The sequence below is a fragment of the Bombina bombina genome, chromosome 5 (genome assembly GCF_027579735.1).
Source record: "Bombina bombina isolate aBomBom1 chromosome 5, aBomBom1.pri, whole genome shotgun sequence".
In the NCBI taxonomy this organism is placed as follows: Eukaryota; Metazoa; Chordata; class Amphibia; order Anura; family Bombinatoridae; genus Bombina; species Bombina bombina.
This window is the reverse complement of record NC_069503.1, coordinates 1,081,896,910-1,081,917,580: the sequence shown is the minus strand read 5'-3', so window position 1 is coordinate 1,081,917,580 and position 20,671 is coordinate 1,081,896,910. Positions and strand designations below refer to the sequence as shown.

At 40.7% G+C, this 20,671-nt stretch overlaps 1 protein-coding gene across 2 annotated transcripts in view; it reads right to left on the bottom strand.

The window, feature by feature from the left end:
• The window catches only part of EFR3A (EFR3 homolog A), a 619,646-nt gene that overhangs the window by 325,087 nt on the left and 273,888 nt on the right, over positions 1–20,671 (bottom strand). The window lies entirely within an intron of this gene.

Sequence of the window (20,671 nt, the reverse complement as noted above, 5' to 3'; positions counted from 1 at the left end):
GGTCTGAAGGTTCCCTCTTTCTTGGGAACCACAAACAGATTTGAATAGAATCCCTGCCCGTGTTCCGTCCGTGGAACTGGGTGGATCACCCCCATTAGTAAGAGGTCTTGTACACAGCGTAGAAACGTCTCTTTCTTTATTTGGTTTGCTGATAACCTTGAAAGATGAAATCTCCCTTGTGGAGGAGAAGCTTTGAAGTCCAGAAGATATCCCTGAGATATGATCTCCAACGCCCAGGGATCCTGGACATCTCTTGCCCAAGCCTGGGCGAAGAGAGAAAGTCTGCCCCCCACTAGATCCGTTTCCGGATAGGGGGCCCTCTCTTCATGCTGTCTTAGGGGCAGCAGCAGGTTTTCTGGCCTGCTTGCCCTTGTTCCAGGACTGGTTAGTTTTCCAGCCCTGTCTGTAACGAGCAACAGCTCCTTCCTGTTTTGGAGCGGAGGAAGTTGATGCTGCTCCTGCCTTGAGGTTACGAAAGGCACGAAAATTAGACTGTTTGGCCTTTGATTTGGCCCTGTCCTGAGGTAGAGCATGACCCTTACCTCCCGTAATGTCAGCGATAATTTCTTTCAAGCTGGGCCCGAATAAGGTCTGCCCTTTGAAAGGAATATTAAGCAATTTAGATTTAGAAGTCACGTCAGCTGACCAGGATTTAAGCCATAGCGCTCTGCGTGCTTGGATGGCGAATCCGGAGTTCTTAGCCGTAAGTTTGGTTAAATGTACAACGGCATCAGAAACAAATGCGTTAGCTAGCTTAAGTGCTTTAAGCTTGTTCAGAATTTCATCCAATGGAGCTGTGCGAATGGCCTCTTCCAGAGACTCAAACCAGAATGCCGCTGCAGCAGTGACAGGCGCAATGCATGCAAGGGGCTGTAAGATAAAACCTTGTTGAACAAACATTTTCTTAAGGTAACCTAATTTTTTATCCATTGGATCTGAAAAAGCACAACTATCCTCCACCGGGATAGTGGTACGCTTAGCTAAAGTAGAAACCGCTCCCTCCACCTTAGGGACCGTCTGCCATAAGTCTCGTGTGGTGGGGTCTATAGGAAACATTTTCCTAAATATGGGAGGAGGGGAAAAAGGCACACCGGGTCTATCCCACTCCTTGCTAATAATCTCTGTAAGCCTTTTAGGTATAGGAAACACGTCGGTACACACCGGTACCGCATAGTATCTATCCAACCTACATAATTTTTCTGGAATTGCAACCGTGTTACAATCATTCAGAGCCGCTAATACCTCCCCTAGCAATATGCGGAGGTTCTCAAGCTTAAATTTAAAATTAGAAATCTCTGAATCCAGTCTCCCTGGATCAGATCCGTCACCCACAGAATGAAGCTCTCCGTCTTCATGTTCTGCAAATTGTGACGCAGTATCGGACATGGCTCTCACATCATCAGCGCGCTCTGTCCTTAACCCAGAGCTATCACCCTTGCCTCTTAATTCTGGCAATTTAGATAATACTTCTGTCATAACAGTAGCCATGTCTTGCAAAGTGATTTGTAAGGGCCTCCCTGATGTACTTGGCGCCACAAAATCACGCACCTCCTGAGCGGGAGGCGAAGGTACTGACACGTGAGGAGAGTTAATTGGCATAACTTCCCCCTCGTTGTCTGGTGATAATTTCTTTGCATGTAAAGACTGACTTTTATTTAAAGTTACATCAATGCATTTAGTACACAACCTTCTATGGGGCTCCACATTGGCCTTCATACATAGTGAACAAACAGATTCCTCTGTGTCAGACATGTTTAAACAGAATAGCAATGAGACTAGCAAGCTTGGAAAATACTTTTCAAATAAATTTACAAGCAATATAAAAAAACGCTACTGTGCCTTTAAGAAGCACAAAAAGCTGTCACAGTTGAAATAACAATGAACCAAATTAGTTATAGCAACCAAATTTTCACAGTAAATGTATTAAGTTAGCAAAGGATTGCACCCACCAGCAAATGGATGATTAACCCCTTAATACCCAAAAACGGATAACAATTTAATAATTGACGTTTTTATCACAGTCAAACACACTGTCACAGGTCTGCTGTGACTGATTACCTCCCTCAAAATGAATTTTGAAGACCCCTGAGCTCTCTAGAGACGTCCTGGATCATGGAGGATGAAGTAGGAAGATTGTGACTGAATTTTTACTGCGCAAAAAAGCACTAAAATAGGCCCCTCCCACTCATATTACAACAGTGGGGAAGCTCAGTTAACTGTTTCTATGCAGAAACAAAAGTTAGCCATGTGGTAAAAATCATGCCCCAATAAGTTTTATCACCAAGTACCTCTCAAAAAACGATTAACATGCTAGTAAACGTTTTGAACATACATTTTAAAAGTTATGAAGTGTTATTAATAAGCCTGCTACCAGTCGCTTTTACTGCAGTTAAGGCTCACACATTACTTCAGTATTAACAGTATTTTCTGAGTCAAATTCCATTCCCTAAAAAAATACTTCAGTGTACACACACTCCTCAGCCTAATACCAGTCGCTACCACTGCATTTAAGGCTGAACTTACATTACATTGGTATCAGCAGTAATTTCTCAGTCAATTCCATTGCTTAGAAAAATAATTTACTGCACATACCTCGTTTGCAGGGGGGCCCTGCATGCTATTCCCCTTTTCTGAAGTTACCTCACTCCTCAGAATGTGCGAGAACAGCCAGTGGATCTTAGTTACGTCTGCTAAGATCATAGAAAACGCAGGCAGATTCTTCTTCTAATGCTGCCTGAGAAACAAACAGCACACTCCGGTGCCATTTAAAATAACAAACTTTTGATTGAAGAAATAAACTAAGTTTAAAAACACCACAGACCTCTCACAACGACCTATCTTTAGTTAGGTTGCAAGAGAATGACTGGATATGACATGTGAGGGGAGGAGCTATATAGCAGCTCTGCTTGGGTGATCCTCTTGCAACTTCCTGTTGGGGAAGAGATATAATCCCATAAGTAATGGATGACCCGTGGACTGACTACACTTAACAAGAGAAAGTAACTTTTTTATGCATCAGCTTGACCCCGTAAGCTTGCTTTTCCTCCGCATTAGGTGATGCCCAGAAGTACTTTGTTGATTCACTGGTTTGTTTGCGCCTTGGACGGAGGCGCTCTATCTGGGCTCCCAGAACGAAGAGGAAGGATTCAATAACTGGTGCCTACGCTGAAGTGACACTGACCGCTACACAGATCCCCACTAACTGGTAAGCGCCACTATACTTTGTTTTCAGCAATTATTTTTGCCCTTCTGCAAAATCTTTGCAAGCAGTTTAATTTCAGACTCTACAAGAAGTGCTACAAACAGATGCTGCATAAGACAAATGCACGTTTATGAATCCAAAAGGTTTAACATTAGCAGGTGTTTTGATTCTAGCACTGATTAAATCTTTTTTTTTTTTCAAAAATGCTCAAAAACTATACTGAAAAAGGATATAAACGTGCACAAAAGACTATGCTGTAACATGTAAGAGAGTTATTAATGCACTATTGCTTACATTTAACAATATGTTTAACCTTCACATAGTTGACTGCTACTCCAGAGCAGCAATGCACTACTAGCAGATAGATGAACATATTAGGTAAACCAATGACAAGAGGCATATGCGTATAGCCACCAATTACCAGCTAGCTCCCAGTAGTGCATTGCTTCTCCAGAGCCTCCCATGGTATGCTTTTCAACAAAGGGTAAAATTCTCTGAAATATCTGTTCTGTTTAAAAGCCGATATTACAAAATATGTTATGGCTCTTTTTATTTTGTAATTAAATAAACAAACTTTTTTTTTTGGAGTTGGGTGCCCCTATCAGCCAGTGAGCAGTAGAGTTTTACTTTGTTGTACATTCTAATACACTTTCTGTAAGCATCACTTTAAATTTAAAACAGATTTTCCTTTTTTTTTTTAAAGCAAACAAAATTTTGAACATGCTTAACTGTTGCTCTTGCATACACACAATAGAAAAATTTGAGTAATAAGTCATTTAAAAATATATGTATTTTTTATTAATTTTAGAATCCTAGAAATGGTTTTACTTCTTTGTTAAATGGGCTGTGTTTACAATTCAAATACTGTAAACTAAAAGGAAAAAGGGAAATATTTATTCTCTCCTTTAGAAATCACACATTAATGCCGTATTGTCTCTCTCCAACCAGTATTTCACCCTTGCTGCTTTTGTATCAGAAAACCTGCTTGTTTAAGGGATTTTGCAGAACAGGATAAATCCATCAAATAATTCTAGCCTAACATATTAACTTTAAAAGGAAATCCTTTAAAAACTGGGGGACCAACAAAAATGAATTACATCCTCCAACGGCCACTTTGGCTGCAGTACTTAGACAGCAGAGGATGCTCATATACTTTTAACATATATCACTGGGAAAAGGGTCACTTTCTCACAAAAAACTAATTATGCTTACCAGATAAATTCCTTTCCATCTGTATGAGGAGAGTCCATGGCTTCATTCCTTACTTGTGTGAATACAGAACCTGATCACTAGGAGGAGGCAAAGACACCTCAGCCAAAGGCTTAAATACCTCCCCCACTCCCCTCATCCCCCAGTCATTTTGCAGAGGGAACAAGGAACAGTAGGAGAAATATCAGGGTATAAAAGGTGCCAGAAGAATAATACAAATTTAGATCCGCCCAACGGAGAAAACGGTCGGGGGCCATGGACTCTCCTCATACAGATGGAAAGGAAATGATCTTGTAAGCATAATTTATGTTTTCAATCTTAATATGAGGAGAGTCCACGGCTTAATTCCTAACTTGTGGTAAACATATACCCAAGCTCTAGAGGACACTAAATGAAAATGGGAGGGTAAAAAGAGGCGGACCCTATTTTGAGGGCACCACAGCCTGTAAAGGTGTATAGATAGATATCTCCAGCGCCTAGAAGCTACCACACAAACTCCTCCCAAAAAAGCAAGATCTCTCAACCAGATCTCAAAAGAAGGGGAACAAATATGCAATAGGGGAGAGCTAGAATGACCCCTTAGTGGGGATAATAAGCTGAAGGTGGAATCAAATGGTATTTAAAATGTATACATATTTATTCAAATAACATAAAACCAATTTACACATATGACATGATCATCATCATAAAACACAATTTAAAAACAATTGTCACGATGGTTAAAAGAATTGTATAATTCTATGCAAATCTTCTAAAATCACAATAGATGAAGGTAAATACAATTGGAAGCTGTACAAAGAAAGCTACACATTGATGGCAGTAGCAGAGTGGTTATCTAGACAAAAACATAATTTATGCTTACCTGATAAATGTATTTCTCTTGTGGTGTATCCAGTCCACGGATCATCCATTACTTGTGGGATATTCTCATTCCCAACAGGAAGTTGCAAGAGGACACCCACAGCAGAGCTGTCTATATAGCTCCTCCCCTAACTGCCATATCCAGTCATTCGACCGAAAACAAGCAGAGAAAGGAGAAACCATAGGGTGCAGTGGTGACTGTAGTTTAAAGTTAAAAAATACCTGCCTTAAAATGACAGGGCGGGCCGTGGACTGGATACACCACAAGAGAAATAAATTTATCAGGTAAGCATAAATTATGTTTTCTCTTGTTAAGTGTATCCAGTCCACGGATCATCCATTACTTATGGAATACCAATCCCAAAGCTAAAGTACACGGATGATGGGAGGGACAAGGCAGGTACTTAAACGGAAGGTACCACTGCCTGTAAAACCTTTCCCCAAAAATAGCCTCCGAAGAAGCAAAAGTATCAAACTTGTAGAATTTTGAAAAAGTATGAAGCGAAGACCAAGTCGCCGCCTAGGAAATCTGTTCAACAGAAGCCTCATTTTTAAAGGCCCATGTGGAAGCCACAGCTCTAGTAGAATGAGCTGTAATCCTTTCTGGAGGCTGCTGGCCAGCAGTCTCATAGGCTAAGCGGATTATGCTTCTTAGCCAAAAAGAAAGAGAGGTTGCCGAAGCCTTTTGACCTCTCCTCTGTCCAGAGTAGACAACAAACAAAGCAGATGTTTGACAAAAATCTTTAGTAGCTTGTAAGTAAAACTTTAAAGCACGAACCACGTCCAGATTGTGTAATAGACGTTCCTTCTTTGAAGAAGGATTAGGACACAAAGATGGAACAACAATCTCTTGATTGATATTCTTATTAGATACCACCTTAGGTAAAAACCCAGGTTTGGTACGCAGGACTACCTTATCCGCATGGAAGATCAGATAAGGAGAATCACATTGTAAAGCAGATAACTCTGAGACTCTACGAGCCGAGGAAATAGCTACCAAAAACAGAACTTTCCAAGATAAAAGTTTGATATCTATGGAATGAAGAGGTTCAAACGGAACTCCTTGAAGAACTGTAAGAACCAGATTTAAGCTCCATGGTGGAGCAACAGGTTTAAACACAGGCTTGATTCTAACTAAAGCCTGACAAAACGCCTGAACATCTGCCAGACGCTTGTGCAAAATAATAGACAGGGCATAAATCTGTCCCTTTAAGGAACTAGCTGACAATCCTTTTTCCAAACCTTCTTGGAGAAAAGATAATATCCTGGGAATCCGGACCTTACTCCATGAGTAACCCTTGGATTCGCACCAATAAAGATATTTACGCCATATCTTATGGTAAATTTTCCTGGTGACAGGCTTTCGTGCCTGTATTAAAGTATCAATGACTGACTCGGAGAAGCCACACTTTGATAACATCAATCGTTCAATCTCCAGGCAGTCAGTCTCAGAGAAATTAGATTTGGATGATTGAAAGGACCTTGTAGTAGAAGGTCTTGTCTTAACGGCAGAGTCCAAGGTGGAAAGGATGACATGTCCACTAGATCTGCATACCAGGACCTGCGTGGCCACGCAGGCACTATCAAGATCACCGATGCTCTCTCCTGCTTGATCTTGGCAATCAGACGAGGGAGCAGAGGAAACGGTGGGAACACATAAGCCAGGTTGAAAGACCAGGGCGCTGCTAGAGCATCTATCAGCGTCGCCTTGGGATCCCTGGACCTGGATCCGTAACAAGGAAGCTTGGCGTTCTGGCGAGACGCCATGAGATCCAGTTCTGGTTTGCCCCAACGATGAATCAATTGTGCAAACACCTCCGGATGGAGTTCCCACTCCCCCGGATGAAAAGTCTGACGACTTAGAAAATCCGCCTCCCAGTTCTCTACACCTGGGATATGGATAGCTGATAGGTGGCAAGAGTGAATCTCTGCCCAGCGAATTATCTTTGAGACTTCAAACATCGCTAGGGAACTCCTTGTTCCCCCTTGATGGTTGATGTAAGCCACAGTCGTGATGTTGTAAGACTGAAATCTGATGAACCTCAGAGTTGCTAACTGAGGCCAAGCCTGAAGAGCATTGAATATCGCTCTCAGTTCCAGAATATTTATTGGAAGGAGTGACTCCTCCTGAGTCCACGATCCCTGAGCCTTCAGGGAATTCCAGACTGCACCCCAACCTAGAAGGCTGGCATCTGTCGTTACAATTGTCCAATCTGGCCTGCGAAAGGTCATACATTTGGACAGATGGACCTGAGATAGCCACCAGAGAAGAGAATCCCTGGTCTCTTGATCCAGATTTAGTAGAGGGGACAAATCTGTGTAATCCCCATTCCACTGACTGAGCATGCAGAGTTGCAGCGTCTGAGATGTAGGAGTGCAAACGGCACTATGTCCATTGCCGCTACCATTAAGCCGATTACTTCCAAGCACTGAGCCACCGAAGGGCGAGGAATGGAATAAAGAACATGGCAGGAATTTAGAAGTTTTGATAACCTGGACTCTGTCAGGTAAATTTTCATTTCTACAGAATCTATCAGAGTCCCTAGCTACATTTCACCACTTCTCTCTTACTACCTCCATGCTTGTTGAGAGTTGCAAGAGAATGACTGGATATGGCAGTTAGGGGAGGAGCTATATAGACAGCTCTGCTGTGGGTGTCCTCTTGCAACTTCCTGTAGGGAATGAGACTATCCCACAAGTAATGGATGATCCGTGGACTGGATACACCTTACAAGAGAAATATAACACACAAAATCCTAAATGCATTAAAAATCCAAGGTTAGTCCAAAATAAAATAAAAGTCCAAAAGATATATGTCCCAAATTAATGTCCAATGTGTGTCCAAGTTAATATGTGTAGAAAAAATCAGTTGAAATACAAAAATGTGGAGGAGTGGAAAAAAATATATTGATTAAAAAATGAAAAAATATATTAACACTAAAAATGTGAGCAAAAAGTACTCTAATAAAAAAAATAGGTGTACACCTAAAAAATGTGAAAGATATGTGTCACTAAAAAGTAGGTCGATGAAAAAACTTATTACGTGTGACTGTTCTTACAGTATAAGATGATCCTTATATAATCCCAAAAGACGTGATATCCTAAACAGTGATATGATATTCTAAGGTCGAGTGATCTGCAATGATCTTATAGACGTTTTTTATTTAGATGTTGATGTTTTTTAATTTCTTTCAAGTGAGTGAGGAGTAACTTTCAATGTCCTAAAATGAAATAACAAACATAGTGCTATATTGCTACTATCCAAAAAATAAAATAGGTATTGTGCTTACCAATGAAACCTGAGCCGTGATATCAGTAGTGTCTACGCATTTCGGTCCTTAACCAGGACCTTTCTCAAGACTGATACTGGCTTAGAGAGAATCATACCTTAAATGGGGTTACCCAGCCAATTACCGATTCTAAAAGATTGCGCCAAAAACATAATTTATGTAAGAACTTACCTGATAAATTCATTTCTTTCATATTAGCAAGAGTCCATGAGCTAGTGACGTATGGGATATACATTCCTACCAGGAGGGGCAAAGTTTCCCAAACCTCAAAATGCCTATAAATACACCCCTCACCACACCCACAATTCAGTTTAACGAATAGCCAAGAAGTGGGGTGATAAAAAAGTGCGAAAGCATATAAAATAAGGAATTGGAATAATTGTGCTTTATACAAAAATCATAACCACCACAAAAAAAGGGTGGGCCTCATGGACTCTTGCTAATATGAAAGAAATGAATTTATCAGGTAAGTTCTTACATAAATTATGTTTTCTTTCATGTAATTAGCAAGAGTCCATGAGCTAGTGACGTATGGGATAATGATTACCCAAGATGTGGATCTTTCCACGCAAGAGTCACTAGAGAGGGAGGGATAAAATAAAGACAGCCAATTCCTGCTGAAAATAATCCACACCCAAAATAAAGTTTAATGAAAAACATAAGCAGAAGATTCAAACTGAAACCGCTGCCTGAAGTACTTTTCTACCAAAAACTGCTTCAGAAGAAGAAAATACATCAAAATGGTAGAATTTAGTAAAAGTATGCAAAGAGGACCAAGTTGCAGCTTTGCAAATCTGATCAATCGAAGCTTCATTCCTAAACGCCCAGGAAGTAGAAACTGACCTAGTATAATGAGCTGTAATCCTTTGAGGCGGAGTTTTACCCAACTCAACATAGGCAAGATGAATTAAATATTTCAACCAAGATGCCAAAGAAATGGCAGAAGCTTTCTGGCCTTTTCTAGAACCGGAAAAGATAACAAATAAACTAGAAGTCTTTCGGAAAGACTTAGTAGCTTCAACATAATATTTCAAAGCTCTAACAACATCCAAAGAATGTAACTATTTCTCCTTAGAATTCTTAGGATTAGGACATAATGAAGGAACCACAATTTATCTACTAATGTTGTTGGAATTCACAACTTTAGGTAAAAATTCAAAAGAAGTTCGCAACACTGCCTTATCCTGATGAAAAATCAGAAAAGGAGACTCACACGAAAGAGCAGATAATTCAGAAACTCTTCTGGCAGAAGAGATTGCCAAAAGGAACAAAACTTTCCAACAAAGTAATTTAATGTCCAATGAATGCATAGGTTCAAACGGAGGAGCTTGAAGAGCCCCTAGAACCAAATTCAAACTCCAAGGAGGAGAAATTGACTTAATGACAGGTTTTATATGAACCAAAGCTTGTACAAAACAATGAATATCAGGAAGATTAGCAATCTTTCTGTGAAAAAGAACAGAAAGAGCAGAGATTTGTCCTTTCAAGGAACTTGCGGACAAACCTTTATCTAAACCATCCTGAAGAAACTGTAAAATTCTTGGAATTCTAAAAGAATGCCAAGAAAAATGATGAGAAAGACACCAAGAAATATAAGTCTTCCAGACTCTATAATATATCTCTCTGGATACAGATTTACGAGCCTGTAACATAGTATTAATCACAGAGTCAGAGAAACCTCTTTGACTAAGAATCAAGCGTTCAGTCTCCATACCTTTAAATTTAAGGATTTGAGATCCTGATGGAAAAAAGGACCTTGCGACAGAAGGTCTGGTCGTAGCGGAAGAGTCCACGGATGGCAAGAGGCCATCCGGACAAGATCCGCATACCAAAACCTGTGAGGCCATGCCGGAGCTACCAGCAGAACAAACGAGCATTCCTTCAGAATCTTGGAGATTACTCTTGGAAGAAGAACTAGAGGTGGAAAGATATAAGCAGGATGATACTTCCAAGGAAGTGATAATGCATCCACTGCTTCCGCCTGAGGATCCCGGGATCTGGACAGATACCTGGGAAGTTTCTTGTTTAGATGAGACGCCATCAGATCTATTTCTGGAACCTCCCATATTTGAACAATCTGAAGAAATACCTCTGGGTGAAGAGACCATTCGCCCGGATGCAACGTTTGGCGACTGAGATAATCCGCTTCCCAATTGTCTATACCTGGGATATGAACCGCAGAGATTAGACAGGAGCTGGATTCCGCCCAAACCAGAATTCGAGATACTTCTTTCATAGCCAGAGGACTGTGAGTCCCTCCTTGATGATTGATGTATGCCACAGTTGTGACATTGTCTGTCTGAAAACAAATGAACGATTCTCTCTTCAGAAGAGGCCAAGACTGAAGAGCTCTGAAAATTGCACGGAGTTCCAAAATATTGATCGGTAATCTCACCTCCTGAGATTCCCAAACTCCTTGTGCCGTCAGAGATCCCCACACAGCTCCCCAACCTGTGAGACTTGCATCTGTTGAAATTACAGTCCAGGTCGGAAGCACAAAAGAAGCCCCCTGAATTAAACGATGGTGATCTGTCCACCACGTTAGAGAGTGTCGTACAATCGGTTTTAAAGATATTAATTGAGATATCTTTGTGTAATCCCTGCACCATTGATTCAGCATACAGAGCTGAAGAGGTCGCATGTGAAAAGGAGCAAAGGGGATCGCGTCCGATGCAGCAGTCATAAGACCTAGAATTTCCATGCATAAGGCTACCGAAGGGAATGATTGTGACTGAAGGTTTCGACAAGCTGAAATCAATTTTAGACGTCTCTTGTCTGTTAAAGACAGAGTCATGGACACTGAATCTATCTGGAAACCCAGAAAAGTTACCCTTGTCTGGGGAATCAAAGAACTTTTTGGTAAATTGATCCTCCAACCGTGATCTTGAAGAAACAACACAAGTCGATTCGTATGAGATTCTGCTAAATGTAAAGACTGAGCAAGTACCAAGATATCGTCCAAATAAGGAAATACCACAATACCCTGTTCTCTGATTACAGACAGAAGGGCACCGAGAACCTTTGTAAAAATTCTTGGAGCTGTAGCTAGGCCAAACGGCAGAGCCACAAACTGGTAATGCTTGTCCAGAAAAGAGAATCTCATTAACTGATAATGATCTGGATGAATCGGAATATGCAGATAAGCATCCTGTAAATCTATTGTGGACATATAATGCCCTTGCTGAACAAAAGGCAAGATAGTCCTTACAGTTACCATTTTGAACGTTGGTATCCTTACATAACGATTCAATATTTTTAGATCCAGAACTGGTCTGAAGGAATTCTCCTTCTTTGGTACAATGAAGAGATTTGAATAAAACCCCATCCCCTGTTCCAGAACTGGAACTGGCATAATTACTCCAGCCAACTCTAGATCTGAAACACAATTCAGAAATGCTTGAGCTTTCACTGGATTTACTGGGACACGGGAAAGAAAAAATCTCTTTGCAGGAGGTCTCATCTTGAAACCAATTCTGTACCCTTCTGAAACAATGTTCTGAATCCAAAGATTGTGAACAGAATTGATCCAAATTTCTTTGAAAAAACGTAACCTGCCCCCTACCAGCTGAGCTGGAATGAGGGCCGCACCTTCATGTGGACTTAGAAGCAGGCTTTGCCTTTCTAGAAGGCTTGGATTTATTCCAGACTGGAGATGGTTTCCAAACTGAAACTGCTCCTGAGGATGAGGGATCAGGCTTTTGTTCTTTGTTGAAACGAAAGGAACGAAAACGATTATTAGCCCTGTTTTTACCCTTAGATTTTTTATCCTGTGGTAAAAAAGTTCCTTTCCCACCAGTAACAGTTGAGATAATGGAATCCAACTGAGAACCAAATAATTTGTTACCCTGGAAAGAAATGGAAAGTAGAGTTGATTTAGAAGCCATATCAGCATTCCAAGTTTTAAGCCATAAAGCTCTTCTAGCTAAAATAGCTAGAGACATAAACCTGACATCAACTCTGATAATATAAAAAATGGCATCACAGATAAAATTATTAGCATGCTGAAGAAGAATAATAATATTATGAGAATCATGATCTGTTACTTGTTGTGCTAAAGTCTCCAACCAAAAAGTTGAAGCTGCAGCAACATCAGCCAAAGATATAGCAGGTCTAAGAAGATTACCTGAACACAGATAAGCTTTTCTTAGAAAGGATTCAATTTTCCTATCTAAAGGATCTTTAAACGAAGTACCATCTGACGTAGGAATAGTAGTACGTTTAGCAAGGGTAGAAATAGCCCCATCAACTTTAGGGATTTTGTCCCAAAATTCTAATCTGTCAGACGGCACAGGATATAATTGCTTAAAACGTTTAGAAGGAGTAAATGAATTACCCAATTTATCCCATTCTCTGGAAATTACTTCAGAAATAGCATTAGGAACAGGAAAAACTTCTAGAATAACCACAGGAGATTTAAACACCTTATCTAAACGTCTAGAATTAGTATCAAGAGGACCAGAATCCTCTATTTCTAAAGCAATTAGTACTTCTTTAAGTAAAGAACAAATAAATTCCATTTTAAATAAATATGAAGATTTATCAGCATCAATCTCTGAGACAGAATCCTCTGAACCAGAAGAGTCATCAGAATCAGAATGATGATGTTCATTTAAAAATTCATCTGTAGAGAGAGAAGTTTTAAAAGATTTTTTATGTTTACTAGAAGGAGAAATAACAGACATAGCCTTCTTGATGGATTCAGAAACAAAATCTCTTATGTTATCAGGAACATTCTGCACCTTAGATGTTGAGGGAACTGCAACAGGCAATGGTACATTACTAAAGGAAATATTATCTGCTTTAACAAGTTTGTCATGACAATTAATACAAACAACAGCCGGAGGAATAGCTACCAAAAGTTTACAGCAGATACACTTAGCTTTGGTAGCTCCAGCACTAGACAGCGATTTTCCTGAAGTATCTTCTGACTCAGATGCAACGTGAGACATCTTGCAATATGTAAGAGAAAAAACAACATATAAAGCAAAATTGATCAAATTCCTTAAATGACAGTTTCAGGAATGGGAAAAAATGCCAATAAACAAGCTTCTAGAAACCAGAAGCAAAGAAAAAATCAGACTGAAATAATGTGGAGACAAAAGCGACGCCCATATTTTTTGGCGCCAAATAATACGCCCACATTGTTTGGCGCCTAAATGCCAGAAATGACGCCACATCCGGAACGCCGACATTTTTGGCGCAAAAGGACGTAAAAAAATGACGCAACTTCCGGCGACACGTATGACGCCGGAAACAGAAAAGATTTTTTGCGCCAAAAAAGTCTGCGCCAAGAATGACGCAATAAAATGAAGCATTTTCAGCCCCCGCGAGCCTAACAGCCCACAGGGAAAAAAAGTCAAATTTTGAAGGTAAGAAAAAATGATTGATTCAAACGCATTATCCCAAATATGAAACTGACTGTCTGAAAATAAGGAATGTTGAACATTCTGAGTCAAGGCAAATAAATGTTTGAATACATATATTTAGAACTTTATAAATAAAGTGCCCAACCATAGCTTAGAGTGTCACAGAAAATAAGATTTACTTACCCCAGGACACTCATCTACATGTTTGTAGAAAGCCAAACCAGTACTGAAACGAAAATCAGCAGAGGTAATGGTATATAAATAAGAGTATATCGTCGATCTGAAAAGGGAGGTAAGAGATGAATCTCTACGACCGATAACAGAGAACCTATGAAATAGACCCCGTAGAAGGAGATCACTGCATTCAAATAGGCAATACTCTCCTCACATCCCTCTGACATTCACTGCACGCTGAGAGGAAAACCGGGCTCCAACTTGCTGCGGAGCGCATATCAACGTAGAATCTAGCACAAACTTACTTCACCACCTCCATAGGAGGCGAAGTTTGTAAAACTGAATTGTGGGTGTGGTGAGAGGTGTATTTATAGGCATTTTGAGGTTTGGGAAACTTTGCCCCTCCTGGTAGGAATGTATATCCCATACGTCACTAGCTCATGGACTCTTGCTAATTACATGAAAGAAACCTCATTAGTGGCGCCAAGTCTTTTGTGCAAACTCCGGAAGAGATACTCCAAAATAAAACCAATACATATGAAATATATATGAAAGCAATATGTATGAAAACGGTGGTAGATAAAAGAGTGAATTATTTATGAAAATGGTATTTGTTTTATATATATATATGTATTTTGTTTTGTATATATAATTGACTCTTTTATCTACCACCGTTTTCATACATATTGCTTTCATATATATTTCATATGTATTGGTTTTATTTTGGAGCTTTGTATTGCCGATTTTATTATTATGTAAGATGGTATATTTAGTTTTTTAGCTATTCAGTATTTTAATCTGCCATTAGAACGACATACTCACCATTATGGAACCTGAGTTTGTGATTAATTTATTTATTTATTGACATCTTTGTGCTCCTACCCCCAAAAAGAATTACATTCTATTATGGCCGCCTAGTGTTACGCAATATGCCCAACCAGATGTCATCCCCCAAAATTGACAGCGGTAGTCCGGAAGTACATGAACAGGATATGACGCAACTTCCGGTTGCGCAGTTCCTCCGGATATATGTCAATCGAGGATTGGTTTCGGTTTGGGCAATTGAACATTGGAGGCGGAAGTAAACAGATACCGAGTATCTCTTCTGGAGTTTGCACAAAACATTTGGCGCCACTAATGAGGTTTTGGCGCAATCTTTTAGAATCAGCAATTGGCTGGGTAACCCCATTTAAGGTATGATTCTCTCTAAGCCGGTATCAGTCTTGAGAAAGGTCCTGGTTAAGGACCGAAACGTGTAGACACTACTGAAATCACGGCTCAGGTTTCATTGGTAAGCACAATACCTATTTTATTTTTTTTGGATAGTAGCAATATAGCACTATGTTTGTTATTTCATTTTAGGACATTGAAAGTTACTCCTCACTCACTTGAAAGAAAGAAAAAAACATCATTAACATCTAAATAAAAAACGTCTATAAGATCATTGCAGATCACTCGACCTTAGAATATCATATCACTGTTTAGGATATCACTTCTTTTGGGATTATATAAGGATCATCTTATACTGTAAGAACAGTCACACGTAATACGTTTTTTCATCGACCTACTTTTTAGTGACAGATATCTTTCACATTTTTTAGGTGTACACCAATTTTTTGATTAGAGTACTTTTTGCTCACATTTTTAGTGTTGTTCATATATTTTTATTTTTTTCATTTTTTCTTTTTTCATTTTTAAATCTATATTTTTTTTTCCACTCCTTCAAATTTTTGTATTTCAACTGATTTTTTCTACACATATTAACTTGGACACACATTGGACATTAATTTGGGACATATATCTTTTGGACTTTTATTTTATTTTGGACTAGCCTTGGATTTTTAATGCATTTAGGATTTTGTGTGTTATATTTTGTCTAGATAACCACTCTGATACTGCCATCAATGTGTAGCTTTCATTGTACAGCTTCCAATTGTATTTACCTTCATCTATTGTGATTTTAGAAGATTTGCATAGAATTATACAATTCTTTTAACCATCACAACCATTGTTTTTAAATTGTTTTTTAAATTGTTTTCTATTATGATGATCATGTCATATGTGTTAATTGGTTTTATGTTATTTGAATAAATATGTATACATTTTAAATACCATTTGATTCCACCTTTAGCTTATTATCCCCACTAAGGGGTCAATCTAGCGCTCCCCTATTGCATATTTGTTCACCACAGCCTGTAAAACCTTTCTTCCTAAAGCTGCTTTAGCCGAAGCAAAAACGTCAAATTTGTAAAACTTTGAAAAAGTATGTAAGGAGGACCAGGTAGCCGCCCTACAAACCTGCTCCATAGAGGCCTCATTTTTGAAGGCCCAAGAAGAAGCCACAGCTCTAGTTGAATGAGCCGTAATCCTCTGAGGAGGCTTATGTCCTGCTGTCTCATATGCTAAGCGGATAATGCTCCTCGATCAAAAATATAGGGAAGTGGAAGAAGCCTTCTGCCCTTTGCGCTTCCCAGAATAGACAACAAACAATGCCAAAGTCTGTCTAAAATCTTTTGCAGCCTGAAGATAGAATTTAAAAGCCCGAACCACATCCAAATTATGAAGTAATTGCTCCTTTGAAAAAGAAGGATTAGGACACAAAGAAGGAACCACGATCTCCTGATTGATGTTGCGATCAGACACAACCTTAGGGAGAAAACCCAACCCAGTGCGAAGAACAGCCTCATCAGCATGAAAAACTAGGTAAGGAGGCTCACATTGCAAGACCGCCATCTCAGAGACACTGTGTGCCAAAGCAATAGCCAATAGAAAAAGAACCTTCAAAGACAGTAACTTAATGTCAACCGAATGCATGGGCTCAAACGGAGTCCTCTGCAAAACTTTAAGAACCAAATTCAAACTCCAAGGAGGAGCGGAATGTCTAAACACAGGCCTGATTCTAGACAAAGACTGAACAAAAGACTGGATATCAGGAAGCTCAGCAAGCCTCTTGTGTAATAACATCGATAGAGCCGAAATCTGTCCCTTTAAGAAACTAGCAGCAAGTCCCTTCTCCAAACCGTCCTGGAGAAAGGAAAGAATCCTGACCTTATGCCAGGGGAAGCCACATACTTCACACCAGAATAAGTAGGTCCTCCACACCTTATGATAGATGCGACAGGTGACCGGCTTTCTAGCTTGAACGAGAGTATCAATCACACTCTCAGAAAAACATCTCTTAGCTAGGACTAAGCATTCAATCTCCACGCAGTCAGCCACAGAGAATCTAGATTCTGATGAACAAAAGGACCCCTTACCAACAGATCCCTGCGACAAGGTAACCTTCATGGAGGAGATGATGACATCCCCAGGTCGGCAAACCACATCCTTCGCGACCACGATGGAGCAATTAGAATAGTTGAAGCTTGCTCCTGCTTGATGCGGGCCACTACCCGAGGTAGAAGTGGCAACGTAGGAATAATGTAAACTAGGTTGAACCCTAAAGGCACTGCTAAAGCATCTATCAGTTCTGCCTGGGGAATCCCTGGATTGCGACCCGTATCTGTATAGCTAGTATTGAATCTGGGCGCCATGAAATCTATCCCCGGCATCCACCATCTGTTGCAAATCTCCGCAAACACCTCGGGATGGAGAGACCATTCTCCCGGATGAAACGATTGCCTGCTGAGAAAATCTGCTTCCCAGTTGTCCACACCCGGAAAGTGGATCGCTGACAGCGAGCAGTTGTGGGCCTCCAGCCATCCCAGAATCTGAGATACTTCCCTCATGGCTACGGAGCTTCTCGTTCCCCCCCTAATGGTTGATGTAAACCACTGAGGTAATGTTGTCCAATTGGAATCTGATAAACTGGGATGAACCCTCGAGTCCACAGGCCCTGTGCCTTCCTGGCACCCCAAACAGCTCCCCATCCAGACTTGCGTCCGTAGTCACAATCTCCCAGGATGATTTTAAGAAGGATGTCCCCTGGGACAGGCGATCTGGACAGAGCCACCAAGAGAGTGATTCTCTTGATCAGTTGTCCAGAGAAACCTGTTGGGATAAATCCAAGTGATCGCCGTACCATTGCCTCAGCATGCACAACTGTAGAGATCTGAGATGGAACCTGACAAACGGGATGATATCTATGCTGGACACCATGAGCCCAATCACCACCATACACCGGGTCACAGATGGCCTTAAGGAGGTCTGTAGGTCAAGGCAACTGGAAGTAATTTTGCAACGTCTCTGGTCTGTAAGAAATATCTTCATGAATACGGAATCTATTATCGTGACCAGGAATTCCAGAGAACTCTATCCTAAGTTTATCTTCCATCCATGAGATTGAAGAAGAAGAGCTCTCGAATGTTCTTCTGCCAGCCAGCAGGACGGAGCTTGGACCAGAATGTCGTCCAAATAAGGCGCTACTGCAATACCTCTGGATCTCGCCACCGCGAGCAGAGCCCCCAGAACCTTCGTAAAGACTCTTGGAGCAGTAGCCAGACCAAAGGGAAGAGCTACAAACTGGTTGTGCTGATTCAGAAAAGCAAATCTTAAGAACTTGACGTGATCCTTGTGTATTGGAACATAAAGGTAAGCATCCTTCAAGTCTATCATGGTCATGAACTGTCCCTCTTGAACTAAGGGCAAAATAGACCTTATCGTCTCCATCTTGAACAATGGCACCGACAGAAACTTGTTTAAGTACTTTAGGTCCAGAATCGGGCAAAACGTACCCTTCTTTTTTGGGAAATTGCTTTTTCCTTATTCTTCAACCCTTACAAAGTCTATTTTCTGGGTTGCTTAAGGAAAAGCTAAAAATACATACTTCTATCTCATTAATACTTCAACCTAAAAGACGTCAGTCTAATTAGGAATAAATACTGGTTAAAGATTATTACAGTAATCTAGATTTCGAAGTCATGTCGGCAGACCAAGACTTCAACCATACAGCCTTACGGGTAGAACAGAAAAGCCTGATGTCTTGGCATTCAAGCCGATAATCTGTATATTTGCATCACAAATAATCAAATTGGCTACCCTCAAAGCCTTAATTCTTTCCTGGATTTCATTGAGGGGAGTTTCCACCTCGATAATCTCCGACAGAGAATCACACCAATAGGTAGTGGCTCCAGCCACCGCAGCAACCGCCGCTGCAGGCTGAAATAAAAATCCTGTGTGCTGAAATATCTTTAACAGAGTTTCTAGCTTCTAATCCATGGGCTAAGTAAACGACAAACTATCCTCAAGTGGGATAGTGGTGCACTTAGCAAGCGTGGAGATAGCTCCATCCACCTAAGGGACAGATCCCCATAACTCTAATTGGTAGTCAGGAGCCGGGAACAATTTCTTAAAGGAAGAAGAAGGGGAAAAAGAGGATCCAAGTCTTTCCCATTCATTCTTAATGATATTTGCCATCTTTACGGGAACCAGGAAAGTTTGTGGCACCATTCTGTACTCGTACACCTTATCAAGCTTAGGAATAGAAGGTTCTTTGGGTAACTTGGGTTCCGGAACCTCTAACGTAGCCAACACTTCCTTTAACAGAAAGCGTAAGTGCTCTATCCTAAATCTAAAATCTGGTTCCTCCGCAGCCGGAGGCCTAGAGGCAGCCGATTCTGACCCAGAAAGAGCCTCCTCTGAAGAATTAGAGGCGTCGTCATCAGCGGATAATCTACTATCAGATAAATCTAACAAGTTAGTAGATGACCCCTGGGAAGGATAGCAGTATTTAACCTTGTGCTTAGCAGGGCGAGGTAAAGCACTATAGGCCGCAGACACTGCCATTTGCAACTGTTCAGTAAAGTCTGGCGGTAACAGGGCCCCTCCAGAAGGAGGGTTAGTAATGCAATGGGGAGCTGCATGTGTAATAGGAGATGATTGCAGAGAACGCACCTCACGGGACGGAGACCCCTCAGAGGTTAATGACTCAGTGGTACTAAACAACTTGTTCTTTTTAGATATAACTACGTTATCAAGGCATGTGGAACATAATTGAGCAGGTGGGTATACCGTAGCCTCCTCACAATAAAAACAGGTATTAGATTTGGTTAAAGAGGGAGTACCCTCTAACGCATCAGAGTCCTCCATAGCTTGCACTTTTACGATCGACTACAGAAAATTAAATGGCACCTTTATACCCCCAATGTCCGGGGCACTCACCACCTCCTATGACCCACAAAGAAACCGCTTTGTCTCCTGCAAACCGCACAGTCAGGAAAGAGGAAGTTAACAAGGCCACACCCGGTCACATGGAGTGCCATGCAGGACCACCCCTGCTGCAGGGAGAAAAGCGCGCTAAACTGACAGGCTGTGCAGTTATCCAAAATGAAAGTAAAAGCTGAATGTTCTCACATCTGCCAGAGCCACATCTCACACGTCGCAGCATAAAACATAATAAAGTAAATCATGTATAAATCCCCCCTGTTCAATAATCCTCTTCCAGAGATATAAACCCTTGATTCCATACAGATAAAGGAGTCACACATTATCATATAAGATAAAATTAAACAATCTTACCGGAATCATCGCTGTGGAACAGACACACAGCCTCTCAAGTTTGACAGTCTTATAGCATCGCATCTGAGAGAAGCAGGCAGTGAAAGGAGTTGTTAATACGAGTCTGGATGGTT